The sequence below is a fragment of the Pyrgilauda ruficollis genome, unplaced genomic scaffold, assembly GCF_017590135.1.
Source record: "Pyrgilauda ruficollis isolate IOZ18807 unplaced genomic scaffold, ASM1759013v1 scaffold15, whole genome shotgun sequence".
In the NCBI taxonomy this organism is placed as follows: Eukaryota; Metazoa; Chordata; class Aves; order Passeriformes; family Passeridae; genus Pyrgilauda; species Pyrgilauda ruficollis.
The window spans coordinates 4,294,194-4,318,240 of record NW_024513654.1 but is presented as its reverse complement, the minus strand read 5'-3'; the positions used below and the strand labels follow the sequence as shown (position 1 = coordinate 4,318,240).

The 24,047-nt window shown below is 43.1% G+C and overlaps 1 protein-coding gene across 7 annotated transcripts in view; it reads left to right on the top strand.

Annotated features, from left to right (window-relative positions):
- The window catches only part of TACC2 (transforming acidic coiled-coil containing protein 2), a 127,905-nt gene that overhangs the window by 60,798 nt on the left and 43,060 nt on the right, over positions 1-24,047 (top strand). The gene's annotated exons all lie outside the window — the stretch shown is intronic.

The following is a 24,047-nucleotide window of genomic DNA, read 5'->3' as shown; positions in this document are numbered from 1 at the left end:
AGGCCTGCCCTTGTTGTGACATCTATTAATGGAAAAGGTCACAGCACAGCTGAGAATATGAAATGGGCACTCCCTGGGGAGCAGCATTCTCCACCCCACCAACACCCACTGGCAGCTTGTGACAAGTGGGATGCAAGACAGGAGACACCATGGGAAATACAGGTATGCCAGCACAGCTCTGCTCAGAAATGTCAAAAGATGCTGCTGTCAGCAGGAGGGTACTCTGAATTATGAATTAAAATGTACACAATAGATGTGTTCTGCTGTGGAACAGTGCACAAAGAGCTATTAGATGCTGCTGAAAAAACTATTGACTGTAATATCTAGGAAATGTTATTAATCATTTCTTCTAAACTCCTGATGGTTTTGATCAGAAAAATGGTGTCTTCACCTTTAGAGTATGTGCTGCTGAGGCAGAATTGGGCCAGATCTTTATAGTATTTTCCTCCATGACACTGCAGTACACAAACCATTGATGGAGAACAGAAGTGTTCTGCACCAGTTTGCAATTTCTGTCATCTGGAGAGGATTTTGTCTATTGAAGGGTAGATACAATGGTTATCATCTAAAAATGGAGAAAAATGGGCAGCTGAGGTTTTAAGTTGGAAAATGCTCACCCCGAGATGTTGGCTCTTTCCAGAGAATCATCCAAAATTGTTTAAGCTTTATGGATACCCTGGATTTCACATTCTGGGAGTGCTGTAGTGCAGTCACAAATGACTGTTGTTTACAAATCCAAACTGGAACCACTAAAACATGGGGATATTCTTTTCCTTTTCACTAGAATTCAGCTTCAACAACAGGAGAAGTAACTTTAGAACTCTGCAGGCAAGCAGAGCTGCTGTGTTTACATATTTAGATTGGCTTGTGCCTCTGAAGTTTCTGTTTTGTTTTGATATTGATGTGTGTTTAATAATGTAAATGTCTGTGTGTGCATAAGAAACTCTTGGCTTTGGACACTTCCACAGGTGGAAAGTCCACAGCCTCTTTGGGCAACATGTTGTATTAGTAGAACTTCTTAATGCAGAATCAAAATCCAGCCTAGGATGTCAGCAGCCCAAATGTGCACTCCCAGCATTTTCATTATGTGCTTGGAGCCTGCTTTTGCAGCTTTCTTGAAATCTTTTTACCTTTACTATTTCCCACATCATTGTGCCTTGAGAACAGTGATCCTGTCACCCACAGCTTCTTTCTCTAAAGCTGAACTGGTGTGTTTGTGTCTTAATGGAAATTAAGATGCACATAGAGGTGAGAATTAGAGCTGTCTGTGGGACTAAAGATCATTTTTCCACCCTCCTGAAAAGCAAAAATATTACTGTCCAAATAGCTGTCTGCTGTTGTAATCAGCCCCTTATGTAAATACTTCTGCGACTACCTTGCATTTTTATGTGATTCCTGTGTATCGGGTCAAATCAGCCATGGAAAATACTAGCCCGTAAATTGGGTTATGTCTCACTTTGTCACATTGATGGGAAGTGTCTGGCAAGGTGCTGAACTTGTGCAACTGCTGGGCCACTCTGATTTTCTGTAAAATGGATCCTTGAGGCACTGCAGTCTCCTCTATGATTATGATGATCACATTATGAATTGTGTCACAGACACTTGGATCCTTGAGGCACTGCAGTCTCCTCTATGATTATGATGATCATAGAATCATAGAATCATTATGAATTGTGTCACAGACACTGTATAATTTGAGAGAAGTGCTGAAATGTTGCTAGAGAGTAACTGATTCTTTATGGAAGCCCCATGGACAGAGCTGGAAAGTCTCTGAGGAGCTGCTCCATCCCTTTGTGCTGTGGGGAAGAGAGATGGACATGACTTGTTCTGGAGAGCAAAAACCCAGTGCTGGTTTTGAGCATGTCCTCTGCTGTAGCCTCACTGCTTGCTTTGAAAATTGCACCTGTGATGTTCTGTGTCACTGATGGGTCCTTCCTGTTGTCACATACCAGGTCAGCTTTCTTTCAAAAGCTACAGCAGACTGGAGTCTGAACATTTTAGAGACTTTGGATAGACAGGGAATGTCTGTTGATCTCGGAAATCAAATACACATTTCCGTCTTACCTAATTTTCCTGAAATGAGCCTGGAACCAATTGGAAGCACAGCAACAAATCTCTCTGAAAGCAGAAAGTCACAACAGTGTTTACACAAAGCTCTACTTTCTGTCTTGTTGGTTTCCAAAATGTTTCATAATGCTTCCCTGGGAGGAAGCAAAACTGAAGAATTGGTGTCAGGCAGAAAAACAGGATAAGCTTTATGACTTCTGGGTTTTATTGGCTTGATTTTGTGTTGAAAACAAGTTTTTTTTCTTTTGCCTGCCTTCAGAGAGGCTTGGTGTGAAACTGAGGAAATAGAAATCAATGTATTGCCTTTTGGACCAACACTGATAATCCTAGATTGACTTGCTTTTAATGATGTATTCAAAACCAAGAAGGGATTAAATGGGATTCAAAAACTCAAGAGTTTTGCCCTTGAGTGAATTTAACCCTTTTGAAAGGAATGTGTTACAACATTTAAATTTACAAGTGCGTTGAGCAAGGAAAAGATGAGAAGTGCAAGTGTGGGATATAAATTCCTCTTTCCTTCCAAAATGTGTGAGTTTGCAGGTTTTTTGGGTCTGGGGATTTTCTGGGGCAGAAGGAAAGTGTAGTTTTCTGGGTTTTATGTTTGTCACGTGAATGGGATAGTAGTAGTGTGTGTCTGGACTGTCTGGTGCACAAGTGAAGTGATACTTTTTTCAGGATAGCATCAGCCAGGAGACAAAAAAATGAAGTTGTTTAATGCTTGTAAACCAAACCCAAGGATTTTTATTGAGGCTTTGTGGCTGACACCATGAAAAGCATTTACCTGAAAAACAGCATAAAAAATAGATCCCTTACACATAACCAGCCAGCCTGTAAAAAATGGACAGGAATGAGCCACAGTGCTGCTTTTCATCAATTTCCACCATCCCAGGTTTCTAAAGGAAATTGTCTCCTGAGTGGTGTGTTCAGTACTGCTCAGCCCCAGGCAGGAGGATGCTTTGTGTAGACATCTTCAATTTATTACTAACATCAAACTCTGGGGTGTCTGCTGTGTTTCAAGCCCAAGACATTGTGGATTTTCTTGCAGCTGGGTGTGGGACTGGCATGGTGGGGTTATCTGGGTGAACCCATGATGTGGGGGGACAATCAACAAATAGCTGCCAGCAGCTCCATTTTTAAAAGGCAAAGCATTACTGGGTGCTTGACACAAGTGGGAAATGTCACCTGTTTTCTAACCACTTGCTGGTTGGGAATTTGGGCTCTCTGGGGTGTTCTGCCTGCAGGTTTGCTCAAAGAGAGCAATTATTTGTGTGTCTTGTAAAGCTGCTCTCAGTCTGAGGCCGGGACAAAAGGGTGATGGTAGCCCTCTGTTTGCCTGTTATTCCTGTGTATTTTACAGGCTCCCTCAGGCAATTTATGGTAATTTCCTTGCTGCTAGAACAGGTTCAGCAGCATGAAAATGAAAATGTCGTTACACTAATTAATCCATCCACAAGGAGTCTTAGAACAGCATTGATCATTCTGCATCCTACAAAAACCATGGCAGTACATGTTCAGAAAATACACTCCTGGCTTGGGATGCTGTTCCTTAGCACTGTGACAGCCACAGTGACAGCTCCTGACACTGCCAGGAGGGTGGAGGTCTTGTATGGGATCACCTCTTGTCCTAGAGCAGGTAATAAATGAGCTAAAACTGTTGCCAGGTGTATTTTGTATTTCTCAATAATCACTGTTATGCTAAAATATGGCATGTGCTTTTGGGGTGCTCTAATGCTAAATCTTCTGAAAACAAAACCTTAGAGAAGCCATTGAGACACACTAGACATACTTCAGACCAATTTTATGTTAACTCTCCTGAAATCAAATTGAAGCTGCAAGCTGACTTCTTTAAGGCAGTCATTTGACCCCCCATCCTTAGCAGCCACAGCAGAGCATTGCACCAGGGGGGAATGCTGTTCTTGTCTGGTTTCTTCATCCTGCATTTTCATCATCTAATTTTTTACTTGGGCCCTGAGGCCAGCGGGCCTTTGGATTCTGCTTGCTAAAATCTCCTGCAACAAGGTGCTCCCAGAGAGCATTATCAGCACTGATCTTGTCAGCTGAGGGCAGGTGCATAAAACCCTTAAAAATGTCAGTCCCCTTCTGGCATGAGGCAGTTCCTTTCCTACCAAGCCTGGCTCCAGCTGCCCTAGGGATCTTAACAACTCAGGATGTTTAGAGACTTAAAAAGAAGCACGGAAGCAAGATGGGCTCCTGTCGTCTGTGATGGTGTTTTTGCAATTCTGTTGTTCGGAAATGTCAACAGAATTTGGGCACTTGGCTCGTGGACATGGTCTGCAGAGGCATATTCAGCAGGAAAACAAAATCACTCCTTTGGTGTGGTGATGCTTGTGGTCCCAATTCAAAGCCCAGGCCAGAAATTTGGTAAATAGGAGTTTAAAGTTTTGTCTGTGATCCGAGGAATTCAGGCCTGGCTCTTACAGCAGTAGCATGATAGAGCCCAAAATCCGAAACAGAAGTGTCTGTGCCTTGGCAAGGAGGGGAAAGGAGAGGAGCAAATGGGAGAGCAGAGGGTGCAGGAGTGAAGTGTGCGGGGTTTGGCTGCCCTGACCCCAAATTCTGTCTCCTCTGTGGGTCTGTGTGGGGCAAAGCCCTGCTCCTTCAGGGCAGCACCCACACCCAGGGCTGTGCTCAGCTCCTGGGAACCTCATCTCCCACTCGCTGTGGCTCCTTAGTTCCATGGGAGGCTTTGGAACGTGGAATGCTGTGGGATGTGCAGTTCTCACGTTGCTGATTGTGATTCACTGCCGGCCCCTGAAAGCCTGGAGCCCCCCAGCAGCACCGTGCAGGGCCCCTTTTGTTTTGTTATCCTTCCTCTGGGTTTCCCATGCTGGACATTTCAATAACTAAGCAGGCATTTGGTTATTCATAACTCCTAATGCCATTAATCTCGCTTGCAATTTAGATTAAGTAGTGACCTTAGCAACCAAGCAGTGATCAGCAGGGAGGAGGCACAATTATTTATGTTTTGTCTTGTTTTTATTTTTATTTGAAACGCACTCTAATGTTTGTTTCTTGTCAGCTTCAGTGTCCGTCCTGGCTGCATCATCACAGGTCTCTCCTGTTTTCTTGGAATTAGCAGATGTCAGGAGGCTCAGGCTTAAAACTCTGGGACATGGTGTGTTTTCATGAGGAGTGTATCAATGCAAATAAAGCACTCACACTATCACAATCTAGAGAAGTGGTGGAGCAGACAATGTGTCTATCAAAGTACTTGATCTGTAAGAACAAGTTAAACCTGTGAAGCTTTACACCCAGGATCTCCTTGTGTTGTTTGGTGGTGTATAATTTTGTACCATGGTGACATGGATAGGGCTGTGTTGTGCCAGGTGATGTACAGAGGCAATTGAACAAATTGCTTCTGTTTTCCTTGAAAACTGTACTGAAAAATATCCCACTGATTTAACACTCTGCAATTATTTTACTGCTCAGATTTCATTTACACTCTCCAGTTGTGAATCAGTGCCCCACTCTTAGACCATTAAAATATAAATGCTGAGAAAAAATTAATCCAAAACCTACAGCTAACAAAAAACCACCAAACCAACAAACCCATGGTTTCAGTCTGAAGGTCTGTCCCTCTCCATGTAGGGCTGAATTTCTGGTTTATCTGTACTGGAATGGAGTTAAGCTAAGAAGAACTGGATTTTAGAAGGATGGCAATAAATGTATCTTACTATAATAATATCTTAACTGTACCATGGCCATAAACTGCAGTGCATGTCTATTTATTAGGCACTGCTGAAGTATAGATGTTCTAGTTTGTGCTAACCTTTCACTGCTTTCTAGTATACAAAAATGGGATAAATTTGTCATGTTTCAGCTAACTTTTGTATTTGTTCTTTTATTTGTAGCACAAAGGCGCTCATAGAAATAAGGGAGAGAAAAAAAGAAATTTGCTTTTTTTCACTGCTCTTGCTACCTGATAGCAGCAAGAGGTCACAGCTTGGCCCTCCAGGAGGTGATTTGGGTTATCATCTTTCAAAATAATAAAGATTTTTAATTTTAAACGATGATATGCTCACATACAGTACTGTGCTGTCCTGGTTTTAGCTGGAATAGAGTTAATTTTCTTCTATTCCCTGAAGCAAAAAAAAAAAAAAAATTGAATCACACCTCTAGAGACAGACTGAGAATGGGTTTGGTTGGATTTCTGTGCTTAGCTGTGACTTTCTGAAGGAGGTAATGACAGCAGCAGTGTTAAATGTTGTCCCTGTCCCACAGCAGTGCAGGTGGTGAGCTGGAGCATGGAGTGACCTGGCTGGAATAAAAAAGTACATGATGAATGTGGTCTCACAGAGATTCCTTGTGGCACATCTCAGGGCGTGACATATGATTGGAGTCAACAAGAAAATGGGAAGAACCAAAGGAAGGGTAGTAAATGCCTTGTGGTGTTCCAGGAACACAAGAACAAGAAGGAGCTTCAGCTCCTTGAGAAGGAAATTGAAATTACTCTCCTCTAGGGAAGTGGAAATTATAAGATACATCCTCTCTTGCTCTCTAAGAGAGGGAGATGAGACTAAGGAGCAAAACTCTGGCTACAGGAGCAAGAAAGTTTGACTTGCAGAATGAAAACAAAGCAAAAGGAAATAAAGGTGTCCCAGGACTGACAAAACGCATGGTGAGCAAAGAAGCACAGAAATACGCACAACATGTCTAGATTTACACATTTTTGTGCAGCCTATCATGAAGAATGCTTGAATTCTTTAGAAGCCTGTCAGCTGCCTGCTGTATAACCCTTAGAGAGATGAACCCCAGCGCTGAGTGCCCGCATGGCTGCAGACAGCCTGCTCAGCCTTCCCTGGAGCACAAAGAGCAGCTCTGCTCCTGGGAGACCTGCACTTCTGGAAGGGCTTGGCAGAGTGGGATCAGCGGAGGCCAGGGAGGGCTGGTGCTCCTGCAGGGCTTTCAGAGCTCCGGGCTCTCCAGCCTTGGGTGTCCTAAAAGGGCTGCCGGCACTGCACTTCAAAAGGTGTCAGTGTTTTATGTGCTAATGTGCTCTCTAACACAGCCAGCCTCCCCAGGCACGGCTTTGCTTTGCCACTCTGTCCGTACAGTCAGATTTTTCAAGCAGTTTGGTCCTTTCAGTCCTTTAAGAGAGATCTTGCTGTTCCTTTCAGTCCTTTCAGAGAGATGTTGCTGTTCCTTGGCAGTCTGATATTGTGGACAGCCTTGCCATGAACCCTTTGATTCCAGGCAGCTTACAAATAAAAGATGCTTCGGGGTGAAAGCTTCTTCCCAAGCTGCATTCAAGGCTTTGTGGGCCAAAGGCAGTATCATATAAATAAATAAATAAATATAAAACTAAATATAAATAAATACATAAATGTAAATACATACAATATAAATAAATATATATACACACATAAAAATTATTGAGGGGGAGAATTATGTTTAAACAATAATCTGTTTTTTAAAATACTTCCCCATCTTTTGTTTGGTTGGGTTATTTTTTTATTTTTTATAGGCAGGACTGTTCCTTAGAGCTGTGGCAGCAGCATTCAGGTATCAGAGAAATCCCTTTTTGCTTGGGATGTTTGGTTTTGCTTTGTCTTTGCATTTTCTTTTGTAGGTGCTTGTTTCTGCACAGTACCTCAATAATGCATTGCAGCTAGGAGGTACAGCTTAATATTCACCCCTCCTTCCCTCGGGAATAGATGTGTGAGGAAGGCTTTTCTTTCAGCAGGCTCTTTGATGTTCTCTGTGTGTGTGTATATGTGTGGTCATGTTTATAACTTGTGTAAATGCCTGGCACGATGGACACTGAAGCCAAGAGCAAAGAAACAGAACATAAATTTCAGTATCTCAAACCTTATCATGGTCCTGCTCAGCATTGTTTTTTGATTGAAGCCAAAAATTTCAAATTGGGTGCAAGTGACCGAAGTTTGAATTTATAAATAAACATGAAATGGAATAAGACCAAATATTTAGGAGTCTGTAGAGTGTTTTAAGCAACTAATCAGTGGACATCCAGTTTCAATAACACATTAATTTAATAGAAGGCAAAATATGGCTTTTGCTTAAATGGGTGAAAGAGACAGAAAGAGAAAATGATTAATTCTAAATGATGGTACTGAATACTTAAACAGGATTTTCAGCAGTGGGATCACAGTAAGTTGTTACATGGCTTTTAAACTCTAGGCTGAAGTGCCTAGGGCATCTTTAAATCCTTTGAAGCTACAATGGGATTTTTTTCTTTCTGAGCTACATCTGTGTGTTTTTAAGGTTCCAGAGAAGATCTTACCAAATGTACTCAGAGTGTCAACACAGTTCTTGTATTTTTAAAAGCCCACACTAAATTTAGTGCTGAGTTGATGCTTCTTGGCAGGCCTGAAGGGTGAGCTGGGGCCAGGCAGGAGAGGTGGAGCTCCTCTCATCTGAGGTATTTCTTACCAGTCAGGATGGGCTGCAGCTTTGTAGTGTAACAGATTTTATGGCCAAATCAGAAGTAAATCTACATTTTGGCTTCTTGCACGGGTTGGCCAGAAACATCAGTTTAGTATTTGTTATTGCATCCCACAGGCAACAAAGTCTCTCCAGTCCAAGGCTCAGTTACAGCACAGTTTTTTGTGAAAAACCATGGCCAGCAGGAGTTTGCATTGCTGCAGCTGCGCTGCTTGGTTATTTCTCAAAGAGAAGAGAGAAATCCTGTCCTGTTCATGAGCAGGAGAAGCTCAGAAGCGTTGAGCTGTCCTCAGGTGAATCTCTGAGCTGTGCCCAAGAACTGGGGTGGGAGGGATTGGAGAAGGAGGCAGTGCCTTGCCTGTGACACCTCTCACCATAACCCCGAGCCCCCTGAAACCCAGACAGAAGGTGCAGAGTGAGCAGGGCCACAGCTCCAAAGGCTGAAGCCCTTCCTCCTGCAGGTTTGCCAAGACCTGCATTTCTGTGCAATTCCAGTGTTTGTTGCATAGAAACATTGGAGAATGGAAAAAAACCCCTTCTGCACTGTTGAAAGGACCATGCTGCCTAAGAATAGGATTCAATCCCAGCCTTCTTTTATTAGGGCTTTGTTTATTTAATAAATGTACATGTGAAACTTGAAGGAGTTGACACAGGCATTTTAAGTGTATTCTTTGCACTTCTTAGGGGTATCCCTGTTTTCCTCACTGTCAGGACAGTGTCCCTGTTTTCCTCACTGCCAGGACAAACAGTGCCTGTGCTCTCCTTCTTGGCCTCCAGGTACCTGGTAGGGCTTTACTTAATTTGGTGTTTGCCTTTCTAGGGATTTTTCTTTTCTCTGAGTCTTCCTTTTCTCTGTAACAAATGAAATCCAGCAGGGAGCTATTATGATATTCAAAGACTAGGTAGAGCTATCACACACTAAAGTGGGGCTGAGCTCTAAGCGCAGCCTAACAGGCACTGTGGATACAGCTGGAATTTTAGTCTGTTGGGCAGTACCATTGATTTCCCATACTGGATGGAAATCCTGCAGTTTTTAACCATTTCAAATCTACTGCCAAGGAGTATATAGGACATTTTCATACACTTTATGTACTTGTTCCTTACTTGTGAGTGGCAAATACAGAGAGTATAGTGAGCTGCCCCCAAGGGAGGATCAGAGCTGGGCACTGCTGCAGAGTTTGGGGGTCACTTGTGGCTCAGGCACCCAGCCCTGCTCCAGAAGTTCTGGAGCTCAGTCCTGGAGAGAGGCAGTGCTGCTGCTTCTCTGGTGGACTTGGGATGAGTCTTGAGCAATGACATGCTAGAAATGAGGGTTTGGCTTTTATCAGAAACAAAACAACCCCAAAATTATAACTTGCTCAGAAGCTTGTGGCTGCACAAAGTGCTGGCTCACAGGCTTTCCCCCATAGTTTTAAAAAAAAGTAGGGAAAAGAAAAATGTAATTTATCTTAATGCTGTTCAGAAAACAGAATTAAATGTTAGGCAGCCTGTGGAAATGAAAAGTTCTTAATGTTCACTAAACATCCTTGTTTCCTCTTATCTCAAGAACAATTCACTTTGGGTACACCCAGAGAATCAGAACCTTAAACATGTATTCAGTAGTCATTCTCCTGTCAAGCAAGAAAACCCAACTGGATTCCCATTTATGCAAGCAGAGAAAAAAAAATCCCAAAACTGTTGAAAGCGTGAGCCTAATGAGGCCTCCACTAGAGCATAAAAGCTGTGCTGTGATAGGTGCTTGGAATTCAGCGAGTTTTAATGTTTTTGTTAAATTTATCTGATTCTTTTGACCCCTCCGCCCTGTGATGTATCCAGAATTGTTACATAGCTTCAAGCCATTTGTATCCCTAGAGTTTCATTCCTGATACAGGCAGCAGTGCAACTGATTTTTTTTTTTCTCCTTTAATGATGTGAAACACGGCTTGTATGTGAATCATCTGTTATTTGCCAGTGACAGGGATGTGGAGAGTGATGGTGCCCATCCTTTTCAGCATCTTAGAATTTCCAGTGCCCTGGCACCTCCTCTGTGGCAGAAGGACAAGCTGATTTGTAGGGTTTGGAAATCTGTGGTCGTAAAGATCCTCCCCACCTATATTAAGCATCCCTGTCCGGCCAGGGGGTCTGTGCAGGCAGGAGCAGAATGGTTAAAGCGCCCCAGCGTCGGATGGAGCTGCTCCCACTTTGCCTTGTTTACCTTGGCTGCTCATGATGTTCTCCCTACGTTCCTCACGGAAGATTCCATTTGTTTTCCCGCAAGAGGGATGAGCTCGTTGGTGAAAGGCAAAGCAAGCGGCCGTTCTGCTGGTGAATGCTCCGTGCAGCGTCCCGAGGAGCGCGGCTCGTCGGGGCTGGGGGCAGTGTGTGCGCGGCACCAGCGCACACGTGCATTTGCATTTCAAATCGGCTGAGTCAACACAATGTAATGGTCCTGCCTGCAGGTCCTTAGAGAGCCACAGTAGCTGACAATGTGTGCTTAAAGGGAGGGTCTGCTTTTCTTCGTCTTCTTTTTTTTTTTTTTATTATTTTTTTTAAGCCGGTTTCCATAGCCAATAGTACCGCGCCTGCACCGGAGCTGTTTGGACCACTGTTGTTTAGCAGATGATTACCCCGTCACAGCGGCCGGGATTTTGTTTTATTTTATAAACACCGTTCATCTGGACAGAAAAAAAAAAACCCAAACAAAAACAAACCCCCAACCCGAACAGCGACCCACCGCCAAAACTGGCAACGCTTCAGAGAGGAGAAGCTGCCGAAGCGTTCGTGCCTGTGCTGCCACTGATGCGAGCAGCTGTTCCCATCTGCACTGCAGCACCGCAGCCTCCACAGAGCCGGAGCTGCCGGGGCTGCTCGCCGGGGGGATTCCGGAGGAAGCCGGCCTTGCTGTCGCCTAGCCCCGAGCCCAGGGCACGCTGAGGATGGGAGGCTCGCAGTCCCTGCAGCAGGCACAGACAGGTGGCCTGGTCCGGGAGCCGTCTGAGGCCATGTAAGTGCGGGCGCCGTGCCGTCGCCAGGCTGGGCGCTGCGGTGGGGGTGTCTGAGGCCTTTGTTCGGCGCGGGGCAGAGCCGGGTGTGGGTGAGCTCCGTGCCGCTGCCAGGGCACCCCGCTCCGTGTGTGTGCACAGTGCCTGCCGCTGTGCGTTCTGGCTTGCCGTGGTTTGGGCGTGTGGTCAGCCAAACACCATGACCATTCCCAGCGAACAAAACCCCAGCCGCTTCCCCCTCCCCAAGCCCACCGGCACCTCGGTGTTTTCGGTGTAAAGCGCGCAGCGCGGAGCTCCGTTTCACTGGGCTTTTTTTTCAGGGCTTTTCTCTGCACGGATACTGTTTTTTCAGGTCGCATCAACCCTGTCACATCCATCCCTGTGGTGGTGTTATATCCTCTGTGAAGCATAAGCAAGGTGTCGTTAGATCTCTCCTCACTGAAGGCCGGCTCGGAAAGATTTGCTGGGGGAGGGAGGAAAAAGCAGACAATTTGTGCTTGTTCAGAGCGAGTTAGCGCTTTCTTGGGTGGCTAAATCATATATAAAAGTGCAGAAATGTGCATGTGCATGCAGGAATAGCAGCATCATTTCCCATTTGTAAATAGGATTTTGTAGTTTATTGGTAGAGGATTTGTCAGTTTACTTAGCCAACAGTCTTTTCTCCTTAACCCTCCACCCCAGGCTGGTAAGCTGGAATGCTAGAGCATGGACCTTACCTCTGAATGGGTTTTAGAAGGACTGCCTTGTCTTCTTCTGTCATTAGTTATATAAATCACATTTATCTTAACATGTCTGACTACTACGTTCATTACTGAATATGTATTTTGGTAAGTTTTAGGTATTTATCCATTAGGGCTAGTCTACAAATGAGCCTCATATAGGTCTCTTTAATTTTTTTTTTTTTTTTTCATTTAATGTGTGCTTGTTAAGGTAGCTCTGATTATGGTTGAAACATCATTTGTGTGTTTGAGATAAGTGCTTCGGAGCCATTGGGGAATGATAGAGCAGTAACTGATAGTTTTGCCTCTGTAATAGGCCTTACAAGTGGGTATCTGCTCTCTATTGTCATATTCCAGTAGATCAGCAGATAGCTTTGCCTGACAGTGTTTTGTTATATTTATAAGATACAGGCCTAAGAGCTTTTCTGCATCCTTTGTTCTTTTGATGCGTAGCTTCAGGAATTAATATTTTTCCCCCTATGGTTCTGTCTGACATTCCTATAAAAAGCATCTATTTTTATAATATGGTGGAATAAATGGGTGCCTCATTGTCTTTAAAGCTATAAATGACATTTTCATCTGCACACACTGCTGTTGATTATTAACACTGGTCCAAGGACTAGTCAATAAAAGATATGTTGCTAAAACGGTTCAGGCTTTTTATCTTCAATTTTCAGAGCCTTTTAAGAATGCATTCTGTTGGATGAACATATTGATCAAGGTGAATATGTATATATTTATACATTTGGGGGGCACTTGAGTAAATTATATTGTCATCTCTCTCAGTGATTCCTTTTCTATACAAACCTACTCATGTTTTGCATTAAGTCATTCCTGTGGGGTTTCCAGATGATCTTTTAAGGGCTGACATAATCAACAGATGCACTTTTAGCACAGGCATCGTTCAGTAACTGTTGATGTCCTTTGGAAGAGTTTGTGGAAGGTATTGCTAATCTTGTATTAAAAAAATCACCCAGAGATTGTGCTGCTTTCTTCAACTAAATGCTCTTCAAAATGAGACAAGAATGGAGGCGTTTCTTTATTCTTGAGAAAACATGAGCCTGCTGTTCTATGAAACAACAACATCCTCGTAGCATGTCATGGTCATCAGTTCTGGTGTGAGGTTTTGACTTTTTATTACCCTTATCACCATAACTTTTACCAGTGCTTTTTAAATGAGGCTGCATTTGGCTTGCTTTGCACACATAAGCAAATTCCTTAATGGCAGTGATGAAGAAACATCTGGCCATGTCCCAGGCAAGTTGGGCAGCTGCCCACGCAGTTCCAGCATCCCTGAAGTCATCGTTTCTGCCATCAGCAGAGGCTGATTGCCCTAAGGAGAGCTGCTCCACAAAGGGAGAGCAGGGTTGGGTTCGGCTGCCCTGAGTTCATTAGAGTAGGGGGATATCAGTCAGGAATCATTACTGGAGTAGAACAGCATCAAAAAAACTACAGAGGCAAACAAATTCCTTAAATAGCTGCTGCTTTAGGAGTTCCTCCAAAGTATTCTGTGATGGGCTTCTTGATTAAACACTAGGGAAAGTTGTAGAAATAAATTGGTGTAAGGATCCATGCTGAAAAGGGGTGTAGGTTAAGATTTTATCTATGATTAAACGTGCCCTTTTTGCATGCATATGCCAAATTCCCAATTTTAATGTAAATTTGTTTCAGCCAAGATAAAAGTATTTGCAATAAACCCACTATTGGTACTGACAGCCCGGGGTGTTCTGTTGCTCATTGTAGATTGTTAGCACTCACTGGCAGCAGACAGTTGCCCTTTTATTTAAAGAAAAGAGAAAAGTCAATTTGGAATGATAAAAAAGGGAAAGCCCAAGGGGAAGCCCCTGACAATAAAAGTTAACTGCAGATGAAAGTGGGGTGGCTCAGACCTCGCTGCTGACGTTTTGAGCGCTGTCATGTGCTTTGCAAATCGCAGCAGGCACCCTGGTGGTCACAGATTGAGCTCAATCAGGGGCACGTTTCCATCAGATAATAGGAGTGGGCTCTGCTGGAATAAGAGCCAGTGACAGTGAGATGATGTTCAGTGTGCACAGATCTGTTGGGTGCACACACACAGCTGGTGACAGCCTCCTTGTGTGCTCTGTCTGACATGCCAGTGCTGCCCTGCTCAGGGTGTGAGCAGAAATCAGCTTGCCAAGTGCTACCACCTTCATCTTCAGTACTGTTATTTGTAAGAGTAGTATATTTCTATCTCTTGGCAATGTTTTTTAAGTATTAGCAAACTGGAAACGTTGCTAGGGTTTTGAATGCTGAGAGCTCTTAGGCATTTGTCATCCCTGAATCATTTCTGGGTTTTTTTCTAAGAGGAAAGGGTTTTTTTCTCCTGAGCATGAACCACACCTTGCTTTTCTGGTTGCACTATGGTTGCTGTCCTTGCAGCAATTTGGCAGGATTTACATTCAGTGCCCATTTCTTGATCAGCCAAAGGGGTGCTGATGTGTTATTTCCTCCCATCAGGAGCTTTACGTGCTGTGTCTCTAACGTTTGCATCCCTTGCCAATCCAAGAGGAAAATGACTGAAGCCTGAGCCAGCTCCCACTGAAGTTGATAGTGAAATGCCCACTGACTTCAGTGGGAGCTGGAGCAGGCTCCAAGAAAGAAATTGAATGTCACTGATCATTGGTAGCAGGCCAAGATGCTGGTGTCCCTGTGGGTTGTTTTTCAGTATTTCTTCTGCTGCGTGGTCTTGCCTTTTGTTTGTTGGTTACAGGAGAGACTCAGAAAAATTTAAACTGGGTAGTCTCAGCCTTCTGCACAGGAGATGTGGGCAGTTTTCTGTGTGTAAGGGTCTGTATACACTTGTATTTATAAAAAGTTATCACCTCATATATGTAAAAAAACATCCCTTGCTTACCACCACATTTTTTTTTTCTGTCTTCCAAACCTGGAAGAATCCATTGTGTGGTTCTTAAAAGCTTGAAAGAAATCATTCTGGTGAAATATTGGCACAGCACTATATGCTCATACATAGGAAAATGGTCCAAATAAATATATATATACATGGAAGAGTGGGATATATATACATATATAAAATTTAAAAATATTGAAAGAATTTGGGTCTTGGGAGGAGGAGAAGCTGCTGTTACTGAATTGATATTTAGTCTTGAGTTAATCCCTTGACAGACAGTTCTGCCTATTGTCATCTTATTATGTAGAAACATAAATTTGTTTTCTTCTTCCTCTTACTGACAGCCTTCAGTGAGCATCCCCATCAGTAATTAGAGGATGCTCTGTCTGCTGGCCTTGTCTGTTAAATGGGGTGAATTGCTAGAAGCCATGGGGATGTTTTACTTAAGATGTACCAGGAGTAACGAGGAGATTCTTCTGTCAGGCTTCCCTGTCTTTCATTCCAGCCTCCCTTATTTGAGCCCAAAGGATCTCATCTCTGAAGTCAATGACAGCGCTCCCTTTGATATGAGAGGTGGTTACATCAACCACTTCTTCTGTCACTGGAAGTAGGCAGGTCACGTTTAGCCTTGAAAATAAAATGAAAAGACCCCAGCCTCCCTCAGCCCTCTATTAAGCAGGCACAGCACATGTCTGGCAAAGCCATGTGTGCTCTAAAGCTCTCCATACGGAGTGGGGTGCCCTATGCCATGTGTAATGGAGCTGCTGTCATCTATTATGTATTATGACATGCAGGCAAACTGGAAAATAAAAACTGATGTGAGGTGGTAAAAACATGAATGAAAAGGCATTTCCTGCACATGCATTGTGGCTGTCATTTACCAGCAGAGCTGCTTCCCTGGCTGCGTTTGCTTTTTTGCTTTTTGCTCGCCTTGACCCAGCAGTCAGAGGATCTGGTTGTTAGATTTAAATCAAAGATGCTCTTCAGTGCTGTGTACTTCAAGAGGTTTCTGGGTGCTTTTACTGTTTCTTTGACATGATTACAGCACCCAGAAAAGCAGTTCTATCTCTTACAAGCACATTTCCTTTGTTTTAAGACCATACACCTATAATTTTTATATTTGCTTATGTCTTATGGATACTGTTTCCTTATCCATCTCTGATGCTTGGTAAGGATTTAGCTATGTACCAAGCTTCTTATGTAGTCCAGGTAAACAGGCTTTTGAGTGGCAAGAGGCAGAGTTGTAATTACAGCTAGAAATTCAATGCAGTTTGCATTCTCTTGGAGAAAGTGGGCGGGTTTGCTGTGAGAAGCAAACAAGCAAATGTATTTTTTACTATGAAAAAAGCAAAGAAAATAAAAGTGTCATTTCTCTTCAGATCCTTAAATGCTCTAAAGCAACCATCTGAATTTAGCAGCAGGCTATGGATATCATGTTTTGTATTTCCATTAGAACCAGCTTAATGGGGAGAAAATTGAATTAGTTTCCTTTTTCCGCTACAGTTTTAAATTTTCTTGTAAGGCAGGTTTTGGCCTGAGAGCCTCCATTGATGGTGACACTAGACAAGATAGTGAGATCCTTCCTTGGCTCTGGAAACCAAACTGCAGCTTGCACACGAACTGAATTTTGGTTGAAGCAACTGTGGATGTGTCTGAGAGAGACCAAGGGGCAGCTGTAGAGCTCTGTTTCTTGTTTGTGGCTGCCCTGCAGTATTGTTTGCTACAGCTCCTCTCCCTCTGCTTCGAGGAGTGATTCAGGGATTGAATGGATGCTTGGGAAGCCTCTAAGAGGAGGAACTGGGGCTGTTGGTTCTGGTGGGGCAAATATGTAAACTTTGAGAAAATCTGTGTCTTTCCATCTTAAGCTTATTTGATTTTGATTAATTGGAATCCTCAGAGTTATGTCCAAATTTACATGATATAGTTTTCCTAAACAAAAGCAGCTTTTTTTGTGGGGCTTAATGTAAACCAGGTTGTATCTGACACAGGGTGCAGTTGCAATCACATAAGCTCCTGCTCCTTTAGAGCTTTGATTTCCTTCACCATAAAAACCTGCATTTATTGGTCTTGTTAATAACAGCCTCCTTAGAAATGAGTCCAGCATTGTGCCAGGAAAAGGGTTTGGTTGCTAAAGGAGAGGAAAGATGAGCAAGGAATTCAGATCCCTTTGTTTACGTTCCCAAGTGCAGGACCAAAGTGGGAGCTTGGGAAGGGAAGGTTCAGGCTGCTCCTCACCTGGCTGAGCTGGGGGCAGTCCAGCTGGTGAAATAAATGTCACTGGAGAGCAGGGATTTGCTCTTTCCATCACTCTGTGGTGCTGAGTCAGCGTGGGAAAGGGAAGGGGAAGTGGAAGGGGAAGGGGAAGGGAAGGGAAGGGAAGGGAAAGGCTAGGCTTCCCTGAAAGCTGCAGCAGCACTGAGTGTGCCCATGGGAGAGGTGAATGAAGGCAGTGGGAAACCCTCCAGAACTGGAGCAGCAGCAGAGGGATCTCACCCACCTGGGGCAGGAGATGGAATGAGTAGAGCCCAAGCAGAAATGTTGTTGTTGTTAAGAGGTTGAGTTTTTGGGGGTTTTTTGGTTTTTTTTTTGTTTTTTTGTTTGGTTTTTTTTTTTTTTTTTTTGTCATTGGTTTTTGTTGTTGTTGTTTTTTTGTTTTGTTTTGGTGTTGTTTTTGTTTTTGTTTTTGTTTTTGTTCTTTGCTCTTCCTGCTCGCTGGCCATGTTTCTGTCCATGCAGCTGCTTTAGGTGTTGAAGTAGAGGAGTAAGGGTTAGAGAGGATCTTGCAAAGTCCTGCAGGGAGGCTGTGCAGGGGCCAAAAAGGCAGAATATGGAGCAGGTTGAAGGCAGAGGGTCTCTCCTCCTCTGTTTCCTTTTCAGAGAAGGTTCTCCCTGCCTCTCTTCTCCACCCCCGTGTAATCCTTGTCTCCCTTCTGAAAGGAAGGGCCATCCACAGGCACTGCAGGAGCACAGCTCATTCCACATCCCGGTGTTTTCAGCAGTCTCCGTGCTCCCAGGGCCAGTCCCCAGGAATGGCAGGTGTCACACATCCATCCGTGCTGTTTTGTCCCCAGTCCTGCTTTGGAGCAGTGTGGCAGAGCTGAGATGTGGCTCTGCAAAGCCACATTGTTGCATGTAAAAGGTGGCTGCAGTAAACAAAGCAATTCCCGACCTGTGGCTCTGGCTCCCGATGGATTATTGATCTGTTTCCCATTGGTGATGCTGTGTAGCAGGAGCACAGGATGCTTCTTCATGGGGGGACAGTTCACACCATGATGTTTCCTGGATTAAAATTTTACTCCTTGGGACTAAAAGAAGAGGAACGATACCTACCAGGGGTATTAAATATTTCAGCATCAAAATTCACTGATTCAAACCCCAACCCCTAACCAGGGTGAGCAGGATGCATCACTAGCTGGGATTATTGTGCATTAACTGGTTATATTTATTTTAAGCATTTTCCACCTTTGATATTGGGGTAGCCTGCATCTTTCTTAAAAGATTTCTGTGGTTGAATATTCAGCAACCTCTGGTGATTTAGGGACACATTAGTATATTTGCAGTTGTGGTGTCTGAAGAAGAGTGCCTTTAATTAAATTGCTTTTTCCTGTTGTACCTCAGAGAATAAAGCATCTGCCTGAGAAGAGCGTAGGGATTTAAAAAACAATTTCAATTCTGAGTCCTGTTTCTGTGGTGTAGATATTTTCATTATTCAGGCTGAAGCCAGTAAAAGAGAAAGCAGCCTGGCCAGAAAGGATGGAGGATTGTTTTATTATTCATTTATATCAGTGGTGTTGAAAAACATACCCTGCCAGATCTCAGAAAAAGCAATAAAAAGGAAAAATTTAACATGATTTAAAGCAATATGGGGAACTTCTTGCTAATCAGTTAGAAAAATGATTTAAGTAGATTGAAGTGCTGCTGTAAGTGTGCCATGTTATATCCCGCAGTCTTTTTTCCTTCAGATGTGGTTTCCCACAGCTTGAGACATTTCTCTAGCATTGCTGTGTGAAAGCAGGAAATGGCTTTTGTTGGGGGAGTGGGAATTTGGCTTCTGCACAAAATGTGCTCAAAATTGCTGAATAAACAAGGAGAAAAAGCAGGAAAAAATAATTCCTTCTTCCCATTTCAGTTATGGTAGGAAGACTGCTTATAAGACAATAGGCTAAAACCCAAAATTCAACATTATTTTTGAGATGATTATGCCCTTTTAGTTCTCCTCCACTGCAGTTCTAATCCTGTTCTCTAAATATAGCCATCCTGTGAGGAAAAACGGGCCTTTTTATAGCAAGTGATTAATGTTTAAGGTAATCATAGTTTTCTTTTTGCAATCTATTATAGCAGACACATTTCCAAACTGATCTGTGTGGCTTGGATAACACACAAGGTATTACTTTCCGTTGCTGAAGTCCCACATAACGATCCGAAGGGGGAAGCCATAGCATTTTATTTCTGTTACCTCACCTGTGTTAAAAAAGAAAATGCAGATTCTCGTCTCTGAGCTCTGACACTGAGTTATCCCAACACTTCAGCTTGGAACCCCCGTGACTGGAAGAGCTGAGAAGTGACTCAGTGGCATCAGAGCAGCAGTGTGTGACCGTGTCACCCATTCACACCAAATCTGCCCTGGTGTCCCTCACTGACAGCTCAGCTGAGCTGCTCTGGGGCAGCAGAGGGTTTGACACCCTTTGGGCTCAGGGTGAGAGAGGCACAGAGCTGCTCAGGGCAGGGGATGGCTCTGGCTGCAGGATCACCTTCCTCCTTGTGTCCCAAAATTCAGCCTTGCACCTCTCATGACATATCCTTATGGGCTGGCAAGTGCCAGCTTTGTTGTAATAGTGGTTATTTTTCTGGGGAGCTGTGTTTTCTGTAGGAATGTTTAAGCTGAGATAATATTAAAATCTTTCTCTGGAGAGGAGCTCCTGCCCTGCTTTCTGCACACATCCCTGACAATATGAGCTCTTGTGCAATTTCGTTTCGGTGGAATGGGATTTATTTGACATTTTAAGTGAGAATTGCATTCTCATTTGAAGTGAGAATTGCAAGGGATGCTTCTCTGCTGCTTCATAGCCCAGGCCATGAAGCTATGAAACATGAAAATGAACACGTGATCTTATCCTGCTCTTGGGTTGAGCAGAAAGCCTCTGATGAGGAAGGAACTGCAGATGATTTTGTGGAATAGCAAAATCATGATTTCTGTTTAAACCTTCTAGCTTTGATGGTGTTCTTTAGCAAAAACCTCTTTTTAAAAATGGCCCTCACTTTCTCTGTCCTACAGCATTGTTTTTAATTAGTGTTTTAATGCATCAGAAAGATAGCAAGGTAAAGAATGAAGATACCAAGGAAATTAACCTCATCCCAGTTTGTGGATTTCTTCTATAAAATTATTTGAAATTTCTGTGATTAAAGAAGCTGGAGTCATACTTTTCATTGAGCCATATCTAGTTTTAAAGTAAAAATAAAAGACATCTGGTGTCTCAGCTGTGGTGACTGTTATAAAATGAAAATGAAAAATTTGACATGATTTAAAGCAATATGGGGAACTTATTGCTATAAAGTAGGACTTTAATATAGGACCTATGTAAAGTAGTTCTAGCATTTTTTCCCAGCATTATTGTTTAAGCTGAAATAATCCTGTGATGAAATTATGGCTTTGTTTTGATGGTCAGACTTTGCAAGGCAGGAACCTGTAGAATGTGGCAGGAGTGTTGCAGGTGAGTAGCCCAAGGTGTGATTGCCTTTTCTGTGCACATATGATATGATATATAGATTCTGTACGTGTGCCATACACACCAGCCAGCAGACTGAAGGATTCCCCTGTAAGGTGATGCACTTTTTCAGTGCAGACTCAGCACTAAAAATCTGAATTCCCGCTGACTTCTGGTCAGAGGTCTGGGGCATTTTGATCATCAGTGGAGCAGGCCCTCAGAGACAAGTGCCCTGTGGCTTTCCTGTGTCCACCTTGCAGGTACCAAACATCATTTTATTATATTCTCAAGGCTTTATTCTCATTTTGTGTGTGCACATCAGTAATAATGTTCCTGTGGGACCATGGTGTCATGCCTGTGGGAGCAGGATGTGAGCTGAAGGAAAGCTTGGTGATCTGTTTCCTTCCCAGCTTCATCTTCTTGTGACCCCTTTTGTGGTTGATCTCCTCACAGTATGGGTTTGTTGTGAATTTATTCAGTGCTAGGGTGGGTGATCATGTCACCTTGCCTTACAGTAGTGTGAGAGAGGTCCATTAATAGTTAATGGTCAGAAATGTGTCCCTGAAGGAACTGTCTTGTAAATGCAGTGTGGTGACACTAAGTGACATGCTGGTACCTCCCCCAGCTTAATATAAGCATCAGATCCAGCACTGAGAACATTCCCAGGGGGCAGAGGCAGCAGGACAGATGGCTTTCCATGGTCCCTGAAGTGTCACCCATCTTTCAGCTCCAGCAGGCTGGGCTGAGGTTACTGGCTTTGCTCTGCTGTGGGCAAAAGGTTTGCACAGAATCAGAGTGGTTGGACTTGGAAGGGACCTCTGGAGATCATCTGCTCCAAACCCCAGAGGGGGCACTGAATTCTTTTGAGACACCCTATAATTCCAAAGGTATGTTTTATTAGAGAAAGGGAAAATAGTTTGTGTGGTTTATGCCTCTAGAGCATAATAGAAAGTTTGTGAGGTTTATGCCACTCACCATATATATTTGCATTTTTTTCTAAAATCATGTATTCAGCAGATCCGTGGGACGGTTTGATTGGTAGACTAATTCCAATTTGGTAGACAGCAAATATTAATACCTAAAATAATCAGATAACTCCACCATTTCATCTCTGTTTTCTGTAGGTTGTTGTACAAATTTATTATCAAAATTTAACATATGTAGGGATGTTTCATATTCAAAGCATTTAATAGCTAACAATCATGTTAAAAGAAGCTGATTATTGGGGAATGTCATGTTAGCTGGAAGTCACTGGGTAGGCAAATATTACGTAAAAATCACAGCATAGAAAGTTAGCAGATCTTTGATATTATCCTAACCTAGTGCTGGGATTAAGAAAATGACCTTTTGTTGTAGCTGTAGAACATTCTTGGTCCTCTTGAGTAGGCCCTTGGGTCAGCTAATGACCTGAAGTGGTAGCTTGATCTCCATGAAAGGAATTACCATTTGGACTCTCCTGATGCTTTTGAATTATGATGCAGGGCTGTGTTTGTAAGAGTTTGAAAAAAAAAAAAAAAAAAAAAAAAAAAGAGTAAAGACTGTATTATGTCTCTGTATTAGATTTGTGTAACTGAACCACAAGTGATGCCACAAGATGAATTATGATGAGATTGCCAGTTATTTAATTTTATATAAACAAAAGGAAAAAGCACTCAAATGTAAAATGTAATATGCAGTCAATTTCCCCCTCTGGACTCTGCATACATTTACAAGAAGAAGCTGTCCACGCTGTTTAAAGGTCCCAGCCTGAGTGGATAAGGCAGACTTGAACTGAACTGACCAAGAGCACTGAACTTGATGAATTTCAAAGGTCCCTTCCAACCCAAAATTATTTTATGATTCTGTGTATGTGCAGCAGCTCAGAGGAAGAGTTGAGAACAGGATTGATCTTCATCTGGAGGGATGTATTGCTGGAACATCCTGCCTCGGTGTTCTTTTTGTGTTGTAGCTTACTTGGGTTTGGGGGATTTTTTAAGAGAAGATCATTTTAACCATTGAAAATGACACCTGGAAATCTGAAAGGGTTTTATCAGATTTTTACAGTGAATGAGCTTTGACTGAAATTAATGCATAATCTGACTGCCTTGTCTCTCTGGCTTTAGAAACTCTGAAGCTTGGAGTTACTGAGTGTCTTTCCAAATCTGTCAGCCTGTGTGGGCCTTGCTGCTGCAGTAGAAGTGCCTGCTTAAGTAACACACAACCAGATTGACCTCAGAAGGATGCAGCCACTCCTGTATCCTTGGTTCTGGGCTCATCAGTAAACCACCCCTGAATTATTCATGCAGGCTTTATGAGGATCATCTCTGAAAATGATCGATGGAGGTGAAACTACAGAACTCATTCCTCCTTTTTATTTCCAGCTCATCTCCCAGTGGGAGATACCAAGAATGAAAGCCAAAATTAATCTTCAGTACTAAATTGAGCAATCTAAAAAGTTGGTTGGTTGGTTTTTTTTTTCTCCTTTTTTTCTCTGATTGAGTTTCCTCTCATGGTGCATGATAAATTGTTCAGTAAATACTCATGTGAAATTTATACCTTAAGTTTATGATATAACAGCTGCAAATGCTTTGGAGGGCCAGGCCTGATGGAATCTGTTTCCTTTAGGTCTTGCCACAGATGGTGCTTTTGCATTAGCACTGCAGTGTTTGCTCATTTGGGTCCTTCATGCCATGGCCTTGGACTCTGTTTGCCTCAGATACCAGTACCTGGTACAGGAACTGAGATGATCCCCTGGTGGCAGATTCCTTGTTTGGGTCCTGGGGCTCTGGGAACAGGTCTGCAGAGAACTTTAATGTGGGTTTACATTTCCTAGAGGCGATTGATGTACTTGGACAGACATTTTCCCCTTGAGCTGCAGCTCTAGCCAGTTGTAAAGAACATGTGGATCTAAAGATGAGATGGAAAAAAAAAAAAAGACAAAATACCCATTTCTGTCTTCTCCCCCTCAGGGAGTTGAGCTGTACCTCAGGAAAAGACTGCAGGAGTTACTGCCAGTTAAAGCTGGTCAGGGAGGAATTGCTCATCTTGTGAGACCTCAGTTTCTCTGTACACCTCCAAATGTCACTCACACTGCAATCAGAGGGCAATCTGCAAACATCCAAATAATCCAAACAACCAAACGTCTTTGCAGTCCTTGTTTTCATTGCATCACCCTCTGAGCACTCTTGGGTGGCAGTGGAGCAGAGTTTGGTTTTGTTGTTGTGCGTGTGCTGTAAGATTGCCTGGTTTATTTCCTCCCAATATGTCCTGTTTCTTAATACACCATGAGAATGAAGTTGTCATG